This window comes from Mytilus galloprovincialis, chromosome 11 (assembly GCF_965363235.1).
Source record: "Mytilus galloprovincialis chromosome 11, xbMytGall1.hap1.1, whole genome shotgun sequence".
Lineage (NCBI taxonomy): Eukaryota > Metazoa > Mollusca > Bivalvia > Mytilida > Mytilidae > Mytilus > Mytilus galloprovincialis.
The window spans coordinates 16,267,676-16,290,751 of NC_134848.1; the positions used below are offsets into that span (position 1 = coordinate 16,267,676).

The following is a 23,076-nucleotide window of genomic DNA, read 5'->3' on the forward strand; positions in this document are numbered from 1 at the left end:
AGGAGGATCCAAAATTCCAAAATGTTGTGCCAAATACGGCTAAGGTAATCTATGCCTGGGATAAGAAAATCCTTAGTTTTTCGAAAAAGTCTAATTTTGTAAACAGGAAATTTATAAAAATGATCACATAAAACCCGTACATTATCAAACCAAAAATTATTAAGTTACTTTCATCCTTATTTTCTCATTTTTAAAATTATTACACACAACTGATATATTGAAACTACATTGTATCTAATAGGAATTAAGCCTCTGATATAATAAGAATTAATGGATTTGAAATTTATTCATATAATTTTTTATCGTACATAAACAATGATAAATGACAGTGCATCATAAGCCTCTAAAGGCTGGTTGGTATAAATATACATGTTAATTGACTGCTTATGTTTAAATTGTAATATACTGTATTTCATGTATATGTACCAAGTTGTACTTTAAAATAAAAATATCTATCGATCTAATAAGTACACAGCCACGTTCAATTACTTAACCTTTGTCAAAATTAAAAGAAATAAAATTATCAAACTGCTTTTTATTTTTGGGATGTATAAATATGCATCATCTGTTACTTTACTACTTTACTGTCATTTCAAACAACACAAACCGATAAAAGATCACTTAAAACATATTTTATTTTTTAGAATTGTAATAATTGATGATATAAGATTCAAGAAATATGAACTTCTTTTAACTTCATCTCTAGTATTTTTAGTTTTCTCGACTTCTTTCTGTAATGCCTTTTCTACCTTTCTGAAATTCTCGTCAATAAAGCATTTTCCATTGTTCGTGTGAACAAGTTGCTCAATTCTCTGAACCATATTTCTAACCATTTTATCTTGTTCACGTCCTTTGAGTCTGTTGTTGAAAAACAAATATCGATTGCCACAGTTTTCTATAAACTCCTTCAATTCTGGATTTGAATTCTTAATGTATTGATCAGCAGTTGGAGATTCTTCTTTTTCCTCTGCATCAAGTTCCCATTGATCAACCTGTGTGAAGACCACTATAGTATATTTTAGTAGCTCCTGACCAAAGTACTTCAAGAAATGTTCGAGTGTGTCCTGGTCCTCGGCTGAAAATCTCCCCATTCTAACGCACAACATTATTGCGTGGGGTCCAGGTGATGTTAGCCCTATGCATCGAGCTATTTCTTTTTGCACATCAAAAATATCTGTCTTTGTCTCAAAAACTCCAGGCGTATCTACAACATCTATTTTCTTACCAAATCTATTGGTGGTTTTCCACATGCAGCAAGTCGTTATGGACTTTGAATCACAACCGAAGTGGAAGAGATCTTTTGTTCCTCCAATGATAGAGTTTCCAGTTTTACTTTTCCCAACGCCTGTTTTTCCGATTAACACAATTCGCAACTCATCAGTAGGAGCTTGATGTTGATCCAGCGCAGATTTCACCGTTTGTTCTGAATAAATACATATATATGAATTATTGAAGATGTCTATGTGAGAAAAAAATAAAACATAAAATAAATAATTTTAAATTAAACACAGCCACAGGTAGATTGCTTGGAGGTAAAGTCATTTTCCAAACAAATTCATTAAAGACAGTAAACGTGTGTAACCGACTGCTCCTACAATTTTCAAGCCATGTCAAGAAACGTCAAGAATTGATGAAATTCGTATTGAAATAGTATACCTTTTATCGTATTCTTTAAAAAGAAATTCACTTTTTAAAAAATGGAACATGGATATTGTTCAGTAATGTTCAAAAACCCCAGTGCCAATTTTGTATAGACAACACATCCTTCAGGTTTATACCTAGCTTGTTGAAACTGTACAGAATGTTTCAAACTTTTTGTAAGAAGATGAGGTATGATTGCAAAAAATCTTCCATCAAAATGATGTAAAAGATGGCACCAACTGTTCATGAAAGAGAATTTGAACAACGTCCACTGGAAAATTAGGTAACATTGTAACAGATTTGTATCCTTTCAAGGAGCATCTGAGACTTCTTTAACAGCGTTGTTGCAACGGTTAGAATCGTGCATAGAGCGTGACACTCCCTCTTTCGCTACACGAGATCTCAGGATAAAGTACACAACTCTGACCGAAAGTTTTTTTGGATGCGGTTAAAAGATTCATAAAAGAACAATATAGTTTAAATACGAATGTCTGTAACATGTAAGAATAATTTATTCTGGCATTGTTAAGGAAAGTTTCTTATTGTTTTATGCATGTTGTTTGTACTTTGTACTTGTTTGGCTTTATAAATATTTTGATATGAGCGTCACTGATGAGTCTAATGTAGACGAAACGTGCTTCTGGCGTACTAAATTATAATCCTGGTACCTTTGATAACTATTTACACCACTGGCTCGATGCCACTGCTGGTGGGCGTTTCGCCCTGAGGGTATCACCATTCCAGTAGTCAACATTTCGGTGTTGAAATGAATATCAATAATGGGGTCATTTTTATAAATTTCCTGTTTACAAAACTATAATTTTTTCGAAAAACTAAGGATTTCTTATCCCAGGCATAGATTACCTGAGCCGTATTTGGCACAACTTTTTGGAATTTTGGATCCTCAATACTCTTCAACATTTGAACTTGTTTGGCTTTATAAATATTTTGATATGAGCGTCCCTGATGAGTCTTATGTAGACGAAACGCGCGTCTGGCGTACTAAATTACAATCCTGGTACCTTTGATAACTATTGTTTAATAAGTATCGAGAAGCTAGATAGTTTTTTTTCCTTTAAAATATTTGTCCCCGGTTTTTGTTGGGGTTTGTGTTGTTAAGATTTTAGTTTTCTATGTTGTGTTTTGAATACTGTTGTATTTCTTTTTGGTCTTTTTTTTCCTTCTAATTTTTTGGTATAGTTTGGTCTTGTTAGTAAGTTTTCGAAATGTGAATTTGCATGTCTCTTTTGGTAGCTTTCGCCTCTCGTTGTCGATAACACATGAAAAAAACATTTAAAAGATACTTTCCGAATTTGCGAGGGATTTCGTTTCGTCTGAGCTAGACTTTACTTTAGTAACGATTGTGTTTTGCTGTTTCATTCGCTGTAAAGTTTTGATCGATTTTCTTGGAGCTACTCCGTTTAAAAGAAATTATTTGGTTGTTTTATATATACCCTTTTTCATTACCAAATCTTGAAGCCGAAACTTTCTGTAGTCACATGTGTGTAAATCAAATATTACAACAAGTAACCTCATTATTCGAATGTCGTTAGCGCGCTTTACAGTCTCCCGAATGACAATAAAAAGAGTACTGTTCCGTTTCCATACAGTTATAGGCGGTTGAAAAAAATGAAAATATATAATCTAAAAAAAGTCGGAAGATAACAAGAGCACATTCAAATTCCATAAGCCAAAGAACAACCGACAAAGCCAAGGCAAAAATCGTAAAACGACAGCAAGACAAATAAGTCAACAAAACACTTCATAGAAAACCAAAGACTGCGCAACATAAATCCAACTAAAAATTGGGAGCGTACTCATGTGCTCTGTAAAACATAGTAAAGTAATTACGAACTCCGAAAAAGAACATGCATGAAACGCAAAAATTCCAAAGCCGTTGGATCATTTAGTTAAACATATTTTTTAACATATCTGAAACATGTTGCCTATTAGTGATGAATACAAGGACCCATCGTGTAAATAAAGATTCCACAACAGGTGTGTAACGATAATTTCTCCACTCGCGACAGTAAAATTTAATATCTAAAGCGCGATGCTTGACGAGCTTTTTAAATATTTAAATTTAACTGTTGAAATCTCTATTTTTATGAGAGTTTATGGAATGAAACTATTCAAAAATGGATTGCTAAATTGAATCCTGGCAACAAATGGCAAAATAAACATGAGAAATTATTGTGATTTTTTTTTTGTCCTATGGCGTGTGAAACTTTTGACCCACATCATCGAATGATGCAAATTTCATGAACAGAATAATTTTTATTAGGTTCAAAGCATTCAAATGTACCTTTTTTAGTTTCTGTCTCCTTTCTTGCTGCGATTCCTGTTGAAGAAGGTTCTATATAAGCGTGATGAGATGTTGTATGGATTGTTTCTGTCTGTTGAACGCCGACATCTATAGTGGGTAACGGTTGACATATAGCTTTTGAGCGTGGACCTTTTCTTTTGCCGGTACCCCTTCGTTTACGCTTCGGCATGGTTAACCTTCCAATTAATTAAACGAAATACATGTATAAGTAAATTCATATCTATTTCATCAAAAAGAAATTATTGCATCTTAACGTAACTGACAATAATAAAACAATCGACCATAAAGACAATCAGTTATCATTTTAAAAGCATGTCCTTAATAATCTTTTGTAACAGGCATTCAACTTATATATGCATTTGTATATATATATAAATATATAGCCCTTCAATTGTTTCGGTTCTTATAAAATTAATCCTTGGCTTTCAAATATTTTGCTTTGAGCTTTCCTGATGAAGGTAAATCCAGAAAAGCGCTTCGGACGCATGAAATTTATATAACGTGTTGTTTTAATTTTTTTACACCACTGGGTCGACTCGATATATCTGCTGGTGTACTATTAGTCCCCGAGGATATCATCAGCTCAGTATTCAGTACTTCGGTACTGACATAATTAATACTATCCTTTCTAAAATTGCCAGTTCATACATTTTGAAATTCTGAAGAAACTAAGGTTTCAACTCCTTCAGGCAAAGTTGGCCTTAGATGGATTTGGCTATTGTATTAGGTTATTTTGGTCATATAGCTCTTCAATTGTTTCGATTCTTATAAAATCAATCCTTGGCTTACAAATATTTTGCTGTGAGCTTTCCTGATGAAGGTAAATCCAGAAAAGCGCTTCGGACGCATGAAATTTATATAACGTGTTGTTTTCATTTTTTAAATTTATTATTTACTGTTGTACAAATAACACAAAAGTGTTGAATAAATTAATTGGTCGGATATCATAGGCGTATCGAGGGGGCATAGGGACCCAGGCCCCCCTTTTGTGGGAAAAATTTGGTTGATTATATAAGGAATCACTGAAGCATGACTGGAGCCCTCCTTTTTAGGTCAGTCAGTCCCCCCCCACCTTTTATAAAAAGTTCTGGATCCGCCACTGGATATAATAATGTTAATGTCTTGCATCGCATTCATCGATATTTATCTAGGTTACTATAGTATAACCGAGTTATTGAAAAGAAGCTAGTTGCGGTTTACTCAAAGTTAAAAAAAGTTTCTTAATACTGATGCGTAAAATAAATGGTTTCTCTATACTTTTGAGTGAAATAAGGAAGATAATGTGTTATTTCCGGTGAAGCAAAAGTCACTTCCGGTCTCATATGACAGCTTCTTTCATACTGATTCCAAAAATATATAGTTTCTAAACAGGTTATAATTGGCCACTTCCGGTTTATCGAAAGTCACTTCTGGTCTTTAGTGATAAGTTTATGTATTTATATTACAAAAGATATAGATTCCGAGTAATTTTTCATGAAAAAAGTGCAAAAATGGCTTCTTCAGGTTTTCTCAAGGTCACTTCCGGTTAACATTTTTGAAGATCATATGTCACCCCACTTGTGTCACCCAACCTATTGTTAAAGGTCATATGGCTTTATAATGAACAAAGTTGAAGTAATAATCACTTAACCTTATATTAAGACATTTCAGTGGCACTAACTCCTATCAGATGCTATTAGATTGTTTCAGACCAAATGTAACATATCTTCATTACAATAAAGCAAACATTTTGCACTTGTTCTTTTGTATATATCTTTAAATATAATATCTTTATTTGCAAAACATACAAAAACCAATTTTGGTTGTGGCAAATACATTGACAAACAAACATAATGAAACATAATGAAAACTCGACAATATTATAAGAAATATGATAAAAACAGTTACTGTTCTCCTTTCCTCAGTTCTAATGACTCTTTAATAAAAGACACAACTGCTTTTACATCATTTGGTGTTGATGGATTAAGTATTATCACGAGTTTATCATTAAAATTAAGTGTATTAAAATTTACATATTTTTGTATATAATATTTTAGAAAGATTTCTCTTATATTTTTATTTATTTTACAGTTGAAGAAAAAATGAAATTCATCGTCTAAGATATTACATATTTTACATTTTCTTTCATTTCGTGGTATTTTGGTATATCGTCCAGTTTCTATGAAGAGACAATGTTCGCTTATTCTAAATTTGGTTAACATTTTTCTTGTCTCTTTACTTGGGTGTGATAGGTAGTATTGCATTTGGTTATTTATATTAGATTTAAGAAATTTATATAGATATATTTTATTATTTTCATTTAAGTTATTTATTTTATCATCAATAAGAGTTTGATAATAGTTGATATAACTTTTTTTTAATTGGGGTTTTAACATTTTAGTCTGTTTTAAAGTTTTAGTTTCCTCAATAAGTTTAATGTCAATATTTATATCTTGTGACACATTTTTTGCAAAAGTATACCAAGAGTATGTTCCCTTGGTATCTAAACTTTTAGTTAATTTAAAGGCTTCATTAAGAAGTGGGTTTAGATTTTCATTATTTAATCTAGATAGGTACATCATAGTTTGGGTTTTTATGAAAGTTTCTAATGGCAAAAGTCCTAGTTCATTTAAAAGTGTCGGAGAAAATGCAAAAACAAGGAAAAGTCAAAATTGAGAACTTGACCTTGACCTCGACCTTAAATTTATTTTATGAACCCAGGACCTCAAATACACGTACCTTAGGTCTGTATTACTTTAAAATAAAACATTCATGTGATACATTGACATATCACTTATGTCAAATTCAAAAGGCAAATTTGACAAATCATACTGAGGATATAACGAGCATTTTAGTAAAATACATTTGTCGCTTTCTTTTACGGTTACGAAGGAGATCTCACCACAAAGTGTTTAGGGAGATAACTCTTACAATAAAAAGTCTTCGACTAAACAGGATCAGTCTCAAAAGCGCAATAACTGTTCGATATCATATGCAAAAAGTCTCAGCGACATCTTAAGCTTGCGAAACCACAAAACATGTTTTGAAATTTGACGGAAGAAGAAATTAATCAGCACAAATACAATAGGTCTTTCCAAAAATTGTATTTATTTTAAATGACATTATCTTCTATATTTTCTTCCTTTTACTTTATTAAAAATATTTATAAACTTTATTCCTATGACTGTCCTATAATTTGCCAAAATATATATCTTAAGATAAATCTTAGGACACTATCAATGACACGGCCTCTGACTCACGACATATATGTGACCAGCCAAATTGTCTAAAATTTGCTTTTTGTATATTTATCTAGAATATTCCGAAACAAAACTCTCTGTCATGTTATTATGACATATTTGTTGTAATAGCACTGAAACGAGTCATTTCGAATACCGGTATGAAAATGAGACTGTTCTATGACGACTTTTATTTATTGAAGGCACTAACTTATAAAATACAAAATTGTTGTATTTATTGGCTCTTAGTAATGTTCAATAGCGTATTTGAATAAAAATTCAAAGACTTAAATTTACTACAATACAAACAATTCTTAGCTCTATTTTAGAACTTGTAATTTAAACTTGTTGAAATGAAGTTAGTTTTAAATTTGTCAAAGTAAGCTTTAAGAAGTCCTTTTTTTAATTAAGATTTATTATACATGTCTCTATACTTAGTATGCAACGCGTAACAGTTAATAATTATGTGTTCTCTTATATGCATTTTATACGGTGCATTTGTTAGGGATATATTTCAGATTTCATTTATGAAAGGAAATCTATAGAGCAGAAATTTGATTTTTTTTTGTATCAATTTAAAGTGTAGATTCAAATATTTTTCACTTCAAACGGTAAAGTAAAACTTCTTCAAAACTTATATATGATGTACAGTTCGGCGTCAGCAAAAAAAAGCCAAGGAAAGTGTTTATCTCTTCTTCACAAAAACGTATTTCATTGAATCTCGATATTTATCATAAACTGTATAACATATCTTATAAACTATATAAGATATCTTATATAAAAATTGTTTATAAGATATATCATATACTTTATAAGATATCTTATAAAGTATATAAGATATCATATAAACTTTATGAGATATCTTATATAACATTAAAGACATATCATATAACATTAAAGACATAATATATAACATTAAATATATCTCATATAACATTAAAGATATCTTATATAATATATGAGATATCTTATAAAATGAAATTATATAAGATATCTTATATATTAAAGGAGATATCTTATATATTTTATAGGAGATATCTTGAAATTCGAATAAATAGTAAAACGGCTTGCCATAATTTCTTTTCTTTTTATATAGAAATGAATTCTTCATTATCACTGAACTAGTATATAGACAATAATAGTGCATTGATTTGACATATCAACGATATAAGGATGAGGCTTAGAAACGGGGAAATGCGAGGCTGTGCCGAGCATTTTCCCCGTTTCGGGTCGAATCCTTATATCGTTGATATGTCAAGTCAATGCACTATTATTGTCTTTATACTGCAATCTAAAAAACATTTTCAATTGTTGTTTATTGTGTTAATGTTATTTATTTGATTTAAATATTGGGAAAAATCCCCCTTTAAAAAGGCCTCATATCACACAGACGGAGAAATATAAAACACGATGAAATGTACATCATTACCGCAATCAATGATGAACGAATTCGTTGCAGACTAAAATATCAACAATAAACATAAAACATAATGATTTATAGGTTGCAAACAAAAAAATATTAATAAGTGAAATATGTTTTCCCAAAAATTGGCAAAAGAAACAAGTTTGAGTCGTTAAACGCATCGTTGTTTACATTGGAAACAAGAACAGGTTGAAGAGGTCGTATGAATAATTAAATATAATTTCGACAATTTCTATTTAAATATTCATGAGGAAAAGTGATATCAGGTCAGTGACTGTATATGGCATAGAAATATACAGTCAACGCATTTTGACTGCTCAAATAGAACGAGTGCAGTATAAATATTTGTTTAGGGGCCAGCTGAAGGACGACTCCGGGTGCGGGAATTTCTCGCTACATTGAAGACCTGTTGGTGACCTTTTGCTTTGTTTTTTTCTATGGTCGGGTTGTTGTCTCTTTGGCACATTCCCCATTTCCATTCTCAATTTTATCTCATAGAATTAGACTTGCTTGCTCGCTTCTTAATCAATATTTCTTGGTTTTATATTTAATTATTCATTAAAAAAAGTAATGTGTCGCACGGGTTGGCAAAATTTGCATCTCACGGGGTGAGGCATTCGTTAGACATGCAAGAATAATTCAGCCTTTTATTTTTCTTACTTAAAGGCATAGAATAAAACAACATTAACTGCATTACGTCTAATTATATGACATGAATTCCTTTCTATAAAAAAAAAGTACGGAAATAGGTCGCCAAACAGTAGTTTTGGACCTTTCAAAACCTAATCCCCGTGTCAAACATAGTCAACACAACGCATGTGGCATTCTACATGGTGATATTTTTTCCCCCGTTAATTCACATGTATATCATTTGAACAAACAAATGCTTCCAATATCTTACAATATTTAGTTTATAGTAGTTCCAAATAAGCTACCAACAAGACATCCACAACTGATATTTTCTTCTTGTGGTAATCACAATCTCTTCCTCTTTTCCTCGATTTTGACATTACCAAGATTATCAACCAAGGTTTACTTAAAATGAATTATTTAACCGATTTCGATATTGGAACAAGAACTGATTTTTCCTTATTTTGGTGTGAGAAAGAGAAAAAGACAACCAGACAATGGATAGTTTTCATATATAACGGACTGCAATAAATTTTGATACTCTGCAATATTCGTTCTCAAAATGGATTGTTTTGAATCTTTGCAAATTGGCTAAAATTCTAGGGTTTTTTGCCTGAAATCTAGGAGTTTTAACAACTTTATATCAATCTTAGAAAAAAAGGCAATTCTCAACCTCCTTCAAATGCATCCTGCAATAAAAAAAGAAATGAATAATATACATACTAAAATTTTAGAATTCCTTTTTGTAAGTTATATTTTACATTTTGAATTATACAATAAACTAAAATTGTTAGCCTACTGAAATTTTACATTCAAAACTCAGTGCTAAATTTTTAGCTTTCAAAGATTCTCATTTCAATGTTATTGGCTCGAGTTTTAACTGTTTGAGCAATTTGGACAAGAACAGTTAATACATGAACAAAAATGCTAAATTTTTAGTAAAAAAAAATATCACATTTTGCTCGAAAAATTGCAATTTGATTTTATTGTAATATAGTTAATTGTAAATTATAAGCCTGGTACCTTTGAAAAGCACTTAAACGTACCGCATTTCTCACAAAATTCATAAATTGGCATCAACATGCTTAATAGTCTATCATCAAATTATACTAATCGACATTTTGTGGGATTTTATTGCTCTAATTTGTAGGTATGATGTGGTTTGAGAAGGTTTGGTATTCTTTTCGATATTTCACGTTTTTCGACACGGTATTGTAGATGTTTTCGCCAATTGAATTCTGAGTTTGCCTTAGGCATCAGCAGCCTGTTACTATTCAATGTACTATAACTATATTATATTCCCCATTTCCATTCTCAATTTTATTAGACAACCCCCCTTTTTCCCCTCTGATAATGGCTGGATCTGCCCCTGTATCTCGATTTCAGAATACTAAGTAACACAGGTACTTGTTTACATGAAAGTTTCAAAGAAACACAATAGCTGCATTTGCATATTTATGACACGGTATTATCGCTAAATCTTTGTTATCATCCTCCTTTTGTATACTTCAAATTCATATTGTATACCAGTACTGTTTATTTAATTTTGTGTCTACATATATGATACGTCGTTTGTTTTAATAACAATATGTAAACCATTAAGATTAAGTAAAGACAAGAAAAACTAAAAGAGGGGTCAGTTTGGCTTTGGACAGGCGAGTGAAGATGTCCAAAATATGAATAAAAAAATACTTGAATAAATGTATAACAAACAACAGTTGACTGTGCTGTTTGAACACATATATATCAGCTATAGAACTTGTACATGACCATATGGGTTCAGTAGATTTTTTGTTTACATTTTATCATACATATAACAACTAGAAAAACAAGTCAAATATAAAGAAATACTCACGTAAAAGATTCCTGATGTTTCCTCCTGTTTTGGTATGATTCTTTCTCTAAATAAAATTCTTATTGCAATTTATAAAACAGAAAAAAATGATGTTTTTGCCATTTAACTATAAATAAAAAATAAATTTGCGCCATTTTGAAGTCTTCAAAATTCTTTATCTTTCAAACGCTTTAGACAAAGGATAAATCAAAGACTTTTCAAACGTTCAGGTGATTTCAGCATTTAAAGCGCTTTTATGTTTTGACTTTTGTCTCCTAAATGCTTGAATAAGTGTTTGACCTTTTATATTATTTGTTTAAAATGGTGTTTCAACAAAGGAAGCAATTATAATATATTTCTTATTTAATTTTAACTGCTCTGATGTTATTACCTGTCATCACGGACCAGTCCATATATATACAGGTTTTTGAGATAAATTCATTAATTAGTGTTCAACTATTTGTCCCATACTAGTATCATACCGTCAGTTCTTTTATGTATCCGCGTGGTGACACTGATAAGTGATTAGAATCAATAATAGTTGTAACGACAATTATCCCTATCACACACATACTCAAATAGACTGTCCATATGCAAATTAAAGCGTAAGATCAGTTGAAATTACATTTGTTATAACAGGTATTATTTCGATTTTTTTTTAAGAAACCATGCCAGCAAAAAAAGGAGTTTTTATTCTGCAATTCCTTTGATTCCATAGAATTGTCCAATAAATATTTTAAAAAAAACCCTAATATTTCAGTCCACCAAGTGCAGCTGACAGTCAACTTTGTTGTCTTATCTTTTTGCTCTTTTGGTCGAATAGCTCTTCAACTGTTTCTGTTGTTTTTCTTACATTCTCGTCTTTCAAATATCAGGCTCTGAGCGTAAATGATTAAGATCAACCCGGAAAAGCGCTTTGGACGCATGCAATATATATACCTTTTTTTCATTTTTTTGTTGTCAACAGTTATCTTAGTCTGACTTCAGTAACAAACTGTTTTCATAAGTGCTGTAATATGAAATGTATGACACAACGCAAGGAGGGGGATATAAGGTAAACTTTGTTTGCAAAAGAGGGGCGAAAGATACCAGAGGGTCATTCAAACTCATACATGTAGATAGAAAATAAACTGACAACGCCATGGCTAAAAAAGAAAAAAAAGACAAACAGACAAATGATAGTACTCATGAAACAACATAGAAAACTAAAGACTAAGCAACACAACCCCACCAAAAACTGGAGGTGATCTCATGTGCTCCGGAAGGGTAAGCAGATCCTGCTCCATATGTGGCACTCGTCGTGTTGTTTATGTTATTACACATCCGGTATATAGTCTACTTCGGTAGGTCATATTCATGCACAAATGAAAGGGGATTAATGTTACCACTTAAGGAACATATACAATATCATCTGTGAAACTGTTATTCCATAACGGCCACCCGTCTCGTGATGGCGTCTGTAACATTAACGAAGGGATGATTTTAACTTCACCATTTGGAACTCTTGGTTTAATAACTTCCTTGTGAGCAGCAATCCTCTACCAAGAAAATCCTGTATTGATAGGAAATATAAGATCGGGAAAACCGTATCAATTTAGAGATATCTACTCAGTATGCAGGCGCTGGCTGCTAGAATGTGCACTACTAAGACCCTCATTGTCAATGTTTAGATGTAAGTCAAGATAAAGGCCGACTTAACTGTATCTGTTTTATCCGTTATCTCATGCTCGATGGGATAGATGCGTTCAATATAGTCACAATAGCAATTGCGATAGTGGACAAAATGATACAGTAGTATTTGTTAACTCGTGCAAAGTTAGGATTTTTGGAAGGAAATACCTATGCTTCCGAATGTATATATAATATGCATGATTATTTATTTGTAACTCCGATTCTTCCACTTAAGCATGTTAAACTCACTTTCTCATTCATTGGTGTGGGAGGAATCAAACTTTAGAGATAAGTGCCAAAAAAAAAGTAGTCGACATTTCAAAATCTTTGCATAGACATTTGTTAACTCATTTAAGCTCTCCTGCTGAAGAAGCATTTATAAAAGTACTCCGGAGGCGCATTGTTTATGAAATGTAATGCGAGTTCTTTATGCTATCAATGCTAAAAAAAAAACTTCAATTTTCGGAGAAAGCATATAATTTTTGTTTAGGTCTGTTAAGTGAGCTGATGTTTTATACTAGAATCATAAAACAGTGTGGTCCTGGCCATTGATTGACGACCTAAACTATCCCATTGACTGGGACAGATTAGGAAGTCGGTAACAATCACTGCTCACTATGTACTTGTTAAAGACACTGAATCTGTGGGGTCACCAAAGGTTCTCAACACCTAAATAAAGCAATTCGAAAAACGAATCCGGATTAATACGATGTGTTGATTTATATCAATAATATAAATCAAAACATAAAGGTTATTCCTGAATAATTTTTTGAATTATTTTATTATTAAAGGTGTTAAGAACCTTTGGTGACCCCAAAGTTTAAATTATGTAAGAAGTAAGAAGTAAGCAATGGTCGTTACAGACAAACGTTCACCTAATCTGTCCCAGTCAATGGGATAATTTAGGTCGTCAATCAATGGCCAGGACCACACTGTTTTGAAAATGATTCTAGTACCATATGGCTTATTTACTGGTTGAAATTGATCTTTTATCTGTAGATAACACTTGTATTGATGACAGAAATGATAGGGTCCTGATATTTTATATGCTTTAATATGCTAGAAGCTCAATCAACATTTACCCTAAACTTGGTCTCTGCTTTTGAATAATCTCTTTGAACTGTTTCTCTAGATGTTATTCCTGACAATACAGTTTCTATGTATGTTCAACTTGCCGTTTGTTTTCGTTGTAGTTCAGTGCTTTTGATGTTCTGTTTTCCTCTTATTAATTGATTGTTCGGTTTTGACTTGTAATTCGAATTTGTTTTATTGTTTGATTAGATTTAAATTTATGACTATTGAACAGCGGTATACTTCTGTTGCTTTAAAGACAATCAAAGAGTTTTTTCATGATGAAGGCTATACTGTAAAATTCATATCCTTGTGTCTTTGGTTGGTGAGTAGACCATAAGCAATCATGAAACCTAATTACCTAACTAAAAAAGTTATTCCAGGTATGCATGTAGGATTAATGACTTTGAAGGAGGAAAATAAGAAATAAAACTGTCACGTTGAGAAACTTTAAAATACCCAATCAAGAGAGTCTAAGTTCCCTGTACAACAGTAATTGAAAAAGGACATTATTTTGTCAAATGAGCTACACAAGTAACAAAGTAACAAAGCCAAAAAATCAACAAGCTGAATGATACACAATAATACATTAAAACAATAACAAACAATAAAAACACATAAACCTGGTTGAACTAAAACATTTTTCTATTTGTTTTTAAATAATGGCCTGTACCAAGTCAATAATGTGACAGTTGTTTATTAGTTGGTCCGTATCTATAAGCTTTCGAGCGTTTCTTTTGGCCAGGCTATAAGGGATTGTTTTACATAGATATTTTGTTTGAAGTTTAGTATTTCGGTTGTTCCTTTATTTTCTTTTAGCGACTGATGCGTTTCCCTTAGTTTTTGTTTGCAGCCTAGATTTGTTTCCTTTTTATCGAATTATGAATATTGAACATTGGTTGCCTATATTTGGAAATTTAATGAGAAATTGTTTCATTAATACATAAAAAAAAACACATTTCCGTGAATCAATAGACCTTGAGACCTTTGAAAATGCTACAAAAAATGAATGTTCATTCAAAATATGGCCTTTTCAAATCTTTTTTTCTGTTTATTGTTTTTCAGTGTGTTTTTTTTCTGTCAACAAATCAATAACTACTAGTAACTTATATATGATTAAAATAAAGACAAATGGTAATCAATTGTGTACTAATTATGTATCATGACCTGTTGTAGTTCTACTAGTAAATCGGACCGACAGGACTATAATAGGAATATGGTAAGGTGTCGCATAAGTACATTCTGAACGCTGATTTAGTCCTTCATGTCTATATCCAGTGCATCTCACACAAACTGGTAAAATGTGCACTAAATGATGAGCATGATAGGTTTTAAGTTCATGCAATAACCTCATAAAATCTTCTACACCTATATGTCCCTGTGATTTAAGTCCATTTGAATTAAGTAAATAAAACTCATTAATGACAGAACGATACATTGGTTTGATATAAAGTGGATGAATTGCAGCATCATTTTTTGCACTGAATTTTAGTGGCAGAAGCATTTTAAAAAAGTCGGTTAGAACTTTTCAATCAGTGGAATAAGAAGAGCTGTTCTGCTCTCTCTGCATCTTTTTACTTCCCTATTTTAATTTACTAAGTGTTTTAGTAAAACGTCTAATGTAAAATTGCGATTATATTATCTATTTAAGATACTAACCAAGTCATTTAAGAATAAGCTACTAAACCAGATACCCCCATGTGCTTCAAGAAAAAGGCTTAAAGTGACATGATGCACAGCGATTCTGTTTACTTGAAATATTCAAAAGCTAATCAACAGAGCAACAAAAAGTATAAATTCAATATGTTCCGCAACGGCTATTAGAGGAGAAAGGAAGAACCTAAATGTCGAAATACGCATGAACATTAAGAAATAACTTATTTTAAATAATGAAATGGCCTGCTGGGACCCGCAAACCCTTTCTACAGAAAGTTTATTCACCCTTTTCAGATTGTTGAAAGAGGAATTAACAAAACAGATTTGAAGCTATATGTTCAAATTCGCATGAGCATGCCCCTATAGTGCGGTGACTGAAGGCAGATTTTTTCGAATTTAATCTCCCCACCGAACACACACCTATATAATATATCGTTGGAAAGAGGAAATCGTGATCTATAATAATATGCCTGTCGTCAGGACCTGATATGGTCACATATTTTACAAATTGAGGTCAAAGGTCATATGTAAAAATCTGTGAAAATTAAGGAGGGTTTCAATTTTGACATTTTTTTCTATTTCTAAACTGTACCTAAATACAAATGATACTGTTTTGGCTTTAGTAATGTTTATTATTATACATAAACCTAAATCATTTAGATTTTTTTATCCAAAAAAAATACTGAAACGACGTTTAATAAACAACTTCAAAAATCAAGTTTTCAACCTATAAAATGTTTTGAGCACCTTAACCTTATGAAAAAAATCGATTTCAGGTAAAAAATTAAGTGTCATGCAAGACAATACTTTAAATTATTTTTTAAACTATCATATTGGGTGAGGTATGAAACCAAAGCAATTGAACTCTACAGTCAAATATGACTTCAAATTGAATTTGCGGATACTTCAGGTTTTTTATAGACTACTCATTGCTTTTGGGTTTTTTTTCACAATTATTACTGCTTCCATAGTATTATCTGTTGTTACATGTACTTTACTCTGGTTAATATCTATTACATTATAGTTTTTGTACCTATATCCCCCCTTTTTGTCCTTGCAACGTACCGCAAACTTCAAAAGTATCCCATATGAGAAAAAGAAAATGTGATCTGATTGCAAATGAGACAACTCTTCAAATGAGACATGAAATTGTTTATAAATTTTGAAATTATTATGAAACTAAGGTTTCAACTCCCTCAGGCAAAGTTGGCTTTAGACGAATTTGGCTATTTATTTTTGGTATTTTTGACATAAAGCTCTTCAACGATTTTCAGTACTCATACATCTTCGGATTTCAAATGTTTGGCTTTGAGCGTTCCTGATGAAGGTAAATCCAGAAAAGCGCTTCGGACGCAATAAATTATAAAACGTGTTGTTTTCGATTTTTTACATCACTGGGTCGATACCTCTGCTGGTGGACTATCAGTCCCCGAGGGTAGCATCAGCTCAGTAGTCAGTGCTTCGGTACTGACATGATTTAACAAACTTTACTAAAATTGTCTGTTTATAAATTTTGAAATTATTATGAAACTAAGGTTTCAACTCCCTCAGGCAAAGTTGGCTTAAGACGAATTTGGCTATTTATTTTTGGTATTTTTGACATATAGCTCTTCAACGATTTTCGGTACTCATACATCTTCGGATTTCAAATGTTTGGCTTTGAGCGTTCCTGATGAAGGTAAATCCAGAAAAGCGCTTCGGACGCAATAAATTATAAAACGTGTTGTTTTCAATTTTTTAACAATTATAGGTCCCGTACGGGCTTCAAAAATGAGTAAAAGTTATACTGCATAGTCTTCAATTCCCTAAATGAATAATGTTAAACAAACGAAAATTCTAATGGCCTGATTAATGTTTAAAATAAATAAGTAACAAACAAATATAATATATAGAAACAAACAACAAACACTGCATTACCGTCTCGTGACTTGAAACAGACACATATAGATTAGACCGTTGGTTTTCCCGTTTGAATGGTTTTACACTAGTAATTTTGGGGCCCTTTATAGCTTGTTGTTCGGTGTGAGCCAAGGCTCCGTGTTGAAGGCCGTACTTTAACCTATAATGGTTTAATTTTTAAATTGTTATTTGGATGGAGAGTTGTCTCATTGGCACTCACACCACATCTTCCTATATCTACATACAGAATGTGGCGGGGTTTAACTTTTTTACGGGCGCGCCAACACTCCCCTAACCTGGGGGCTGGGACCGTGTGTACCAGTGCAACAAGCTACCAAATCAACCTTTATATCCATCTTCTTCATTGTCATCAGCCGTCACAAGACATTTTTTAATATTTCTATACATTTTACTCATGACCACAGGTCTGCACTTGAAAGGTTCTGCTCAAAGCAAACACGTTATTTTGAGTTTTTCTTTACAAGTGCAGACAAGGTATTGTAGGAAGTCCGAAGACATTCGTTCCTATAAAAACACCAGCTTCAAACCATTCCTATCAATTCATCCAAGATTTAACAGATATCTAAAAGGGGGGTTTAGGAAGGTGTGATGACAACCATATGCGTGTCTGCAAATTAAAGATGCTGGGGAAACATTATACGAGACATACACACTATCTTGAATTCGCTCAATGTCATGGTTGGCAACACATTAGATAACGTCGCACTTCACTTAAGCATAAAATCCATTGGCATTCAAAGTTTGAACAAGGTGTTTTGAACTAAACTCATGGTACATTTGTGAAGCCAATTCTAAATGAAAAGGAGTAAAAAGAAAATGGCCACACAAACGATTGACTCAACAATTGATTAGCATTTATGCAATTTCTCTGGTGTCATTTCTAGAGAAAAGTCTTGGCTGTATGCAGTTTTATCGAGTAACTATAGTTTTTACAATGAATTGCAATGAATACGAAGGCATTGACTGAATTGAAGACGGAAGAAACAATTCATCCGAAGTTGGGTATTCTTCTGTAGAGTTTCGATGTCTTTTCTAAATATACTTGCAGCGGAATGAAATATCTGTCCGTTATTTGTATCTATTACAGTTGACATTGCGATTATGAGGTCAGTTTTCAATTGACTAGCAGCTGATATGGCATCTCAAACAGTTATTTTGCTACTGAATATTATGTTATATTTGCCTTGAACTTGTTGAAGTTGTTTGACAGCTGTATTTCTATAGAAATCAATGAGTTTCGACTGCATTTTATAAGTAGAATATTTTATATTAGAATCAGCCGGAAGGAAAGATCTATGATATTTATCAAGTAATGGTGTCATAAGGAATGACCATTAAATCATTATCAATAGCCAAAATAAAATTAGTAAAAGCAGTATCGTGATCTGAGATATCTGCTTCCACGGGTTTGGATTTTATTTTCTTTTTTCTTTTTTAGCAAATTATTTGCAATGCAAACAAAATGACAGAGTGCTTGAAGTTTAAAAGATAGACGGTAAACTATTTCAACTTAAAATTTGTCTGACATGGATAAAACATTCTTAATACGTTCATCTGATTCAAATTTGAGTAGTTTTTGATCTTTTGAAAATGTTTTATTCCAACAAAATAAAAGCGCTCCAGATGAACGACTGCGTTCTAGAACGCCTACAAATACCAGAAACTAAGGGACAACAGATAATTGTATGTCGTCATTAAATATCAGAGATAAGAAGCTTATTTGCTCTAAAAAGGGGAACACATATGTTTACTAGTGTAACTTTTGTAGCATGAACGATGATAATCTGCCTTCACGGAGTTCTTCAAATCATCCAATCTTTTATCCAATGCAGATACAAAAATCGACTTCCTTATACTGGTAAATTAACTCAAAATTTCAGTCGAATTTTTTTGGGGGTCATATTATTTAAGCACTGCATAAAATTTAACGACTTTTGTCTTTTCTTTTGACTTAATGGAGCAAGTTGCAACGGACTTGACATATCACGGAATATTTACTGAAACTATCCGTCAATTATTTTGATTTTACAATAACACTTTTTTTTTTATGTTTTATAAGAAAAAATCATAGAATATAAACATATACAAACAACGTATGTGGCATATATCAGTGCACTTTGATAAAGATGTGTGTATATAATAGCGAAAAAAGTAGTAATTTCATATATCAGTTGAGCGCAAATTATTGACTTATACACAAAATGTGACGGAAGGCAAGTGATTGAGTTCCGTGTTGAAATTAAAGTTTTTTACTCATTCTTTTTCCATTGATTTCTTAAGTTTTTTTTCATATTTTGGTTCCGAAATTTTGATCACTTATTAATTTTATGAAATACTATATGCTTAGAATATTATGGGATAATCTGTATTACTACTATGAAGAAGAAACTAAAGTTTGTGTCCAAATTTGCAATTAAAATTATCACAATTTTAAACAGTCAAACTTCGCAAATTGTATAGATTAGAAGAAAATTAAGTACTGAATAGAATATTTTGACATATAAATATAGCTTCAGGAAAAACTATTTCAATTAAATGTAGACAAACAGACACAATTTTTCATTTTGAAAAAGGGGGGTTGAAATTCTCCAATATACTACTAGTCATTAAAACGACTTTTTAGAAAAATGTGACCGTACGAAATTCTGACGACAGGGCAAAAACGAAAGAAGACATATTTGTCTTTAAGTTAAGACTATTTTTAGCCGTGTGTTATTTGGGGAGATTAAACTCGCGATCTAGACGACTTTTTACACTTCTGTCACCGCACTACTAGATACTCTATTGGTAAGCTTTGAAATGAGGCATATAATATTTTAGTAATTAGGGGCAGCAGTCCATTGGATTATTCAAAATAAGCTATTTCTTAATGCTCACGCGTATTTCGACATTTAGGTTCTCCGTGACTCTCCTTATAGGCGTTGCGGGGCATATTAATTTGATGCCTTTGGTTCCTCGTTTGATTGGCTTTCGAATGAGGTCTAAGACATATAAGTAATAAGGGGCTGAAGAGTCGCAGCAGTCCATTCCATTAATCAAAAATGGCTCTTTCTTATTTTTATTTTGGCATTCATGCTCTCCATAACCCCTAATATTGTTATTAAGTCACTTACTGTGTATACCCATTTTGTTCCATTATCAACAAGCTTTTAAAAAGTTTATTTACTGTTCTGTATATAGGCGCTAGAGGCTCGCACCAGTCAATGCCATTACTCAAAATAAGCAATTTCTTAATGTTTACGCGTATTTCGACATTTAGGTCCTCCGTTACTCCTCTAATATGCGTTGCGGAACAAATTTACTATATACCTTTACACCTTGTGTACCTCTATTGGTAAGCTTTCGAATGAGGTATAAAATACATCTGTAATTATGGCCCGAAGTGACGCAGCAGTCCTTTTTGTTATTCAAAGTTGGCTAATTCTAAATTTTCATGTGTATTTTGGTATTCATGACCTCTGTAACCTCTCTAATAGTCATTGCGGCACATATTTATCATATCCATGCATGTTGTTCTTCTATCAACACGCTTTCTAAGGGTGTATAAACTTTTCTAACAAAGGGACTAGTGGGTCGCATCAGTCCATTTCATTATTTAAAAGAAGTTATTTCTGTTAAATGTTCACGCGTATTTCGACATTTAGGTTTTCCGTGACTCCTCTAATTGTGGAACATATTTACTATACACCTAAATGTATATATATATTGCTCCTCTATTATTTAGCTTTCGAATGAGGTGTAAACACTATTTTTTTTAATTATGGGATGAAGAGTCGCAGCAGTCCATGCATTCTATTATTTAATATATCCATTCCATCATCCAAAATTGGATATTTTTGAATTTTCATGCGTAATTTTTGGCATATAGGTCCTCCGTAACCCCTTATTGTCGTTGCGTCACATATTGTTTATACCCATTTTGTTCCTCTATCAACAACCTTTCAAAAGGTGTACGACATTTTCTGTATCTAGGGGCTGATGGGTCTGTTTTATTATTAGAATAAGTTATTTCTTAATGTTCACGCGTATTTCGACATTTAGGTTCTCCATTACTCCTCTAATAGGCGTTGCAGAACATATTTACAATTCACCTATTGTATCTCTATTGATGAGTTTTCGAAGTGGGTATAATGTTTTTCTCTGTTTGTTTGTGACGTCTTTCCACTAAATCCATTGTATGTTGGATGTGTACGGATTGATTGTTTTGTCTTAGAGGCATGATTTTTTTATTAGTTGTAAGTGGCTTTGAACTAGCTGTCAGAAAACTGCGAGTGCTCTCAGATCTGTTCATTGTGTCTTTTTGTGTCGGGATGTATAAGAACCCGGCCACGTCCACTTGTATGTTTTGTATGTTTTGGTCGATGCCACTGCTGGTGGACGTTTCGTCCCCGAGGGTATCACCAGCCCAGTAGTCAGCACTTCGGTGTTGACATGAATATCAATTATATGGTCATTTTTATAAATTTTCTGTTTTCAAAACTTTGAATTTTTCGAAAAAAACTAAGGAGTTTCCAAAATACGGCATAAAGACTAAGTACTAGTGTTACAGTCATTTTTTATTTTATTTCATTAGGCATTTTTCAATTTGAATAATTAAATATAAACTATATCATTATTTATTATTCATGATTTAACATAGAATAGTGAATTATGAACTATTTCATTATTCATTATTGAATTTTGAATAATGAAAAATGAATAATGAACATACTTCAGCGCGGTAAATATTGCACCTGCATTCTATGAATGTTCTCTCATTAACCTTTTTCAAAATTTATAAACCTCGAAAAAAAATCTCAAAAACCGTGGTCAATAAAAGTCGTCATATCAACTTAAGGGTTTTGTTCTTTATAAAATGGAATATCGCTCCTTTAGATGTTACGACTCCCTTTTTACACCCTAATCGATTTAGACTGAACTATATTGATTCCAACAAAGAAAATCAGAAGATAGGTACCAAACGCATGTGTTTTGTTTTTATTTTGTCTGTTAGTTTGCTGTCTCAGTGATAAATATTTTACATCTTTATTCAATACTTACATAATTGTGTCATGCATATCAAGCGGCGTGCACAATAAGCTTCTTTTTCATAGAAAAGGCAATCGTATAGGTTTAAGAAAGTTCACCAAATTATGAAGAAAGATTTTGATACTTTCTAAATAACTATTGCCAGAACGGCTTTGGGTGAGATTCCGTCTTTGGGAACGATCCACAATGCGGGGTACTAGCTCTTTATTCACACACAAGTCGGCAGTTCAATACAGTAAACATAAACAAATTGGTAAAGTCCAAATTCATTTTATTAAGTCCAAATATAAAGTATCAGTATTACAACTTAGTTATTTTAAATCAAAAACAATGTATATGAATGCGATGGAAAATCCGAACGCAGTTCATGTGCTCTTTTTGGCATATCCAAACGGAGTCCCTGAATATAAATTTATCTTTCTTTAAATACCAAATAGCGTTGCTTACAACAAAGTTTGTAATGGTCATTTCGTCAACAGAAATTAGATAACAAATTGAATACGTTTATCAAAGAGAATTACGATAGGTGATCAATCTATCGGTGAATTAAATTATGTGTATACATGTATTTGATATGACCGTATAAAAGTTGCATAACGAACTTGTAACATGTTAAAGTTTAAAAGGTTATTGACAAACAGAAATTTATGATCTTACA

At 32.1% G+C, this 23,076-nt stretch overlaps 1 long non-coding RNA gene across 1 annotated transcript in view; it reads right to left on the reverse strand.

Moving 5' to 3' along the window:
- Window positions 1-946: 946 nt before the first annotated feature.
- LOC143051757 (uncharacterized) overlaps window positions 947-23,076 on the reverse strand; it is a 92,416-nt gene continuing 70,286 nt past the window's right edge. Inside the window, exons 2-3 of the long non-coding RNA XR_012970897.1 lie at window positions 3,947-4,143; window positions 947-1,423 (exon numbers count right to left, since the gene is read on the reverse strand). This is a non-coding gene — a long non-coding RNA (uncharacterized LOC143051757). The remainder of the gene's footprint in view (window positions 1,424-3,946; window positions 4,144-23,076) is intronic.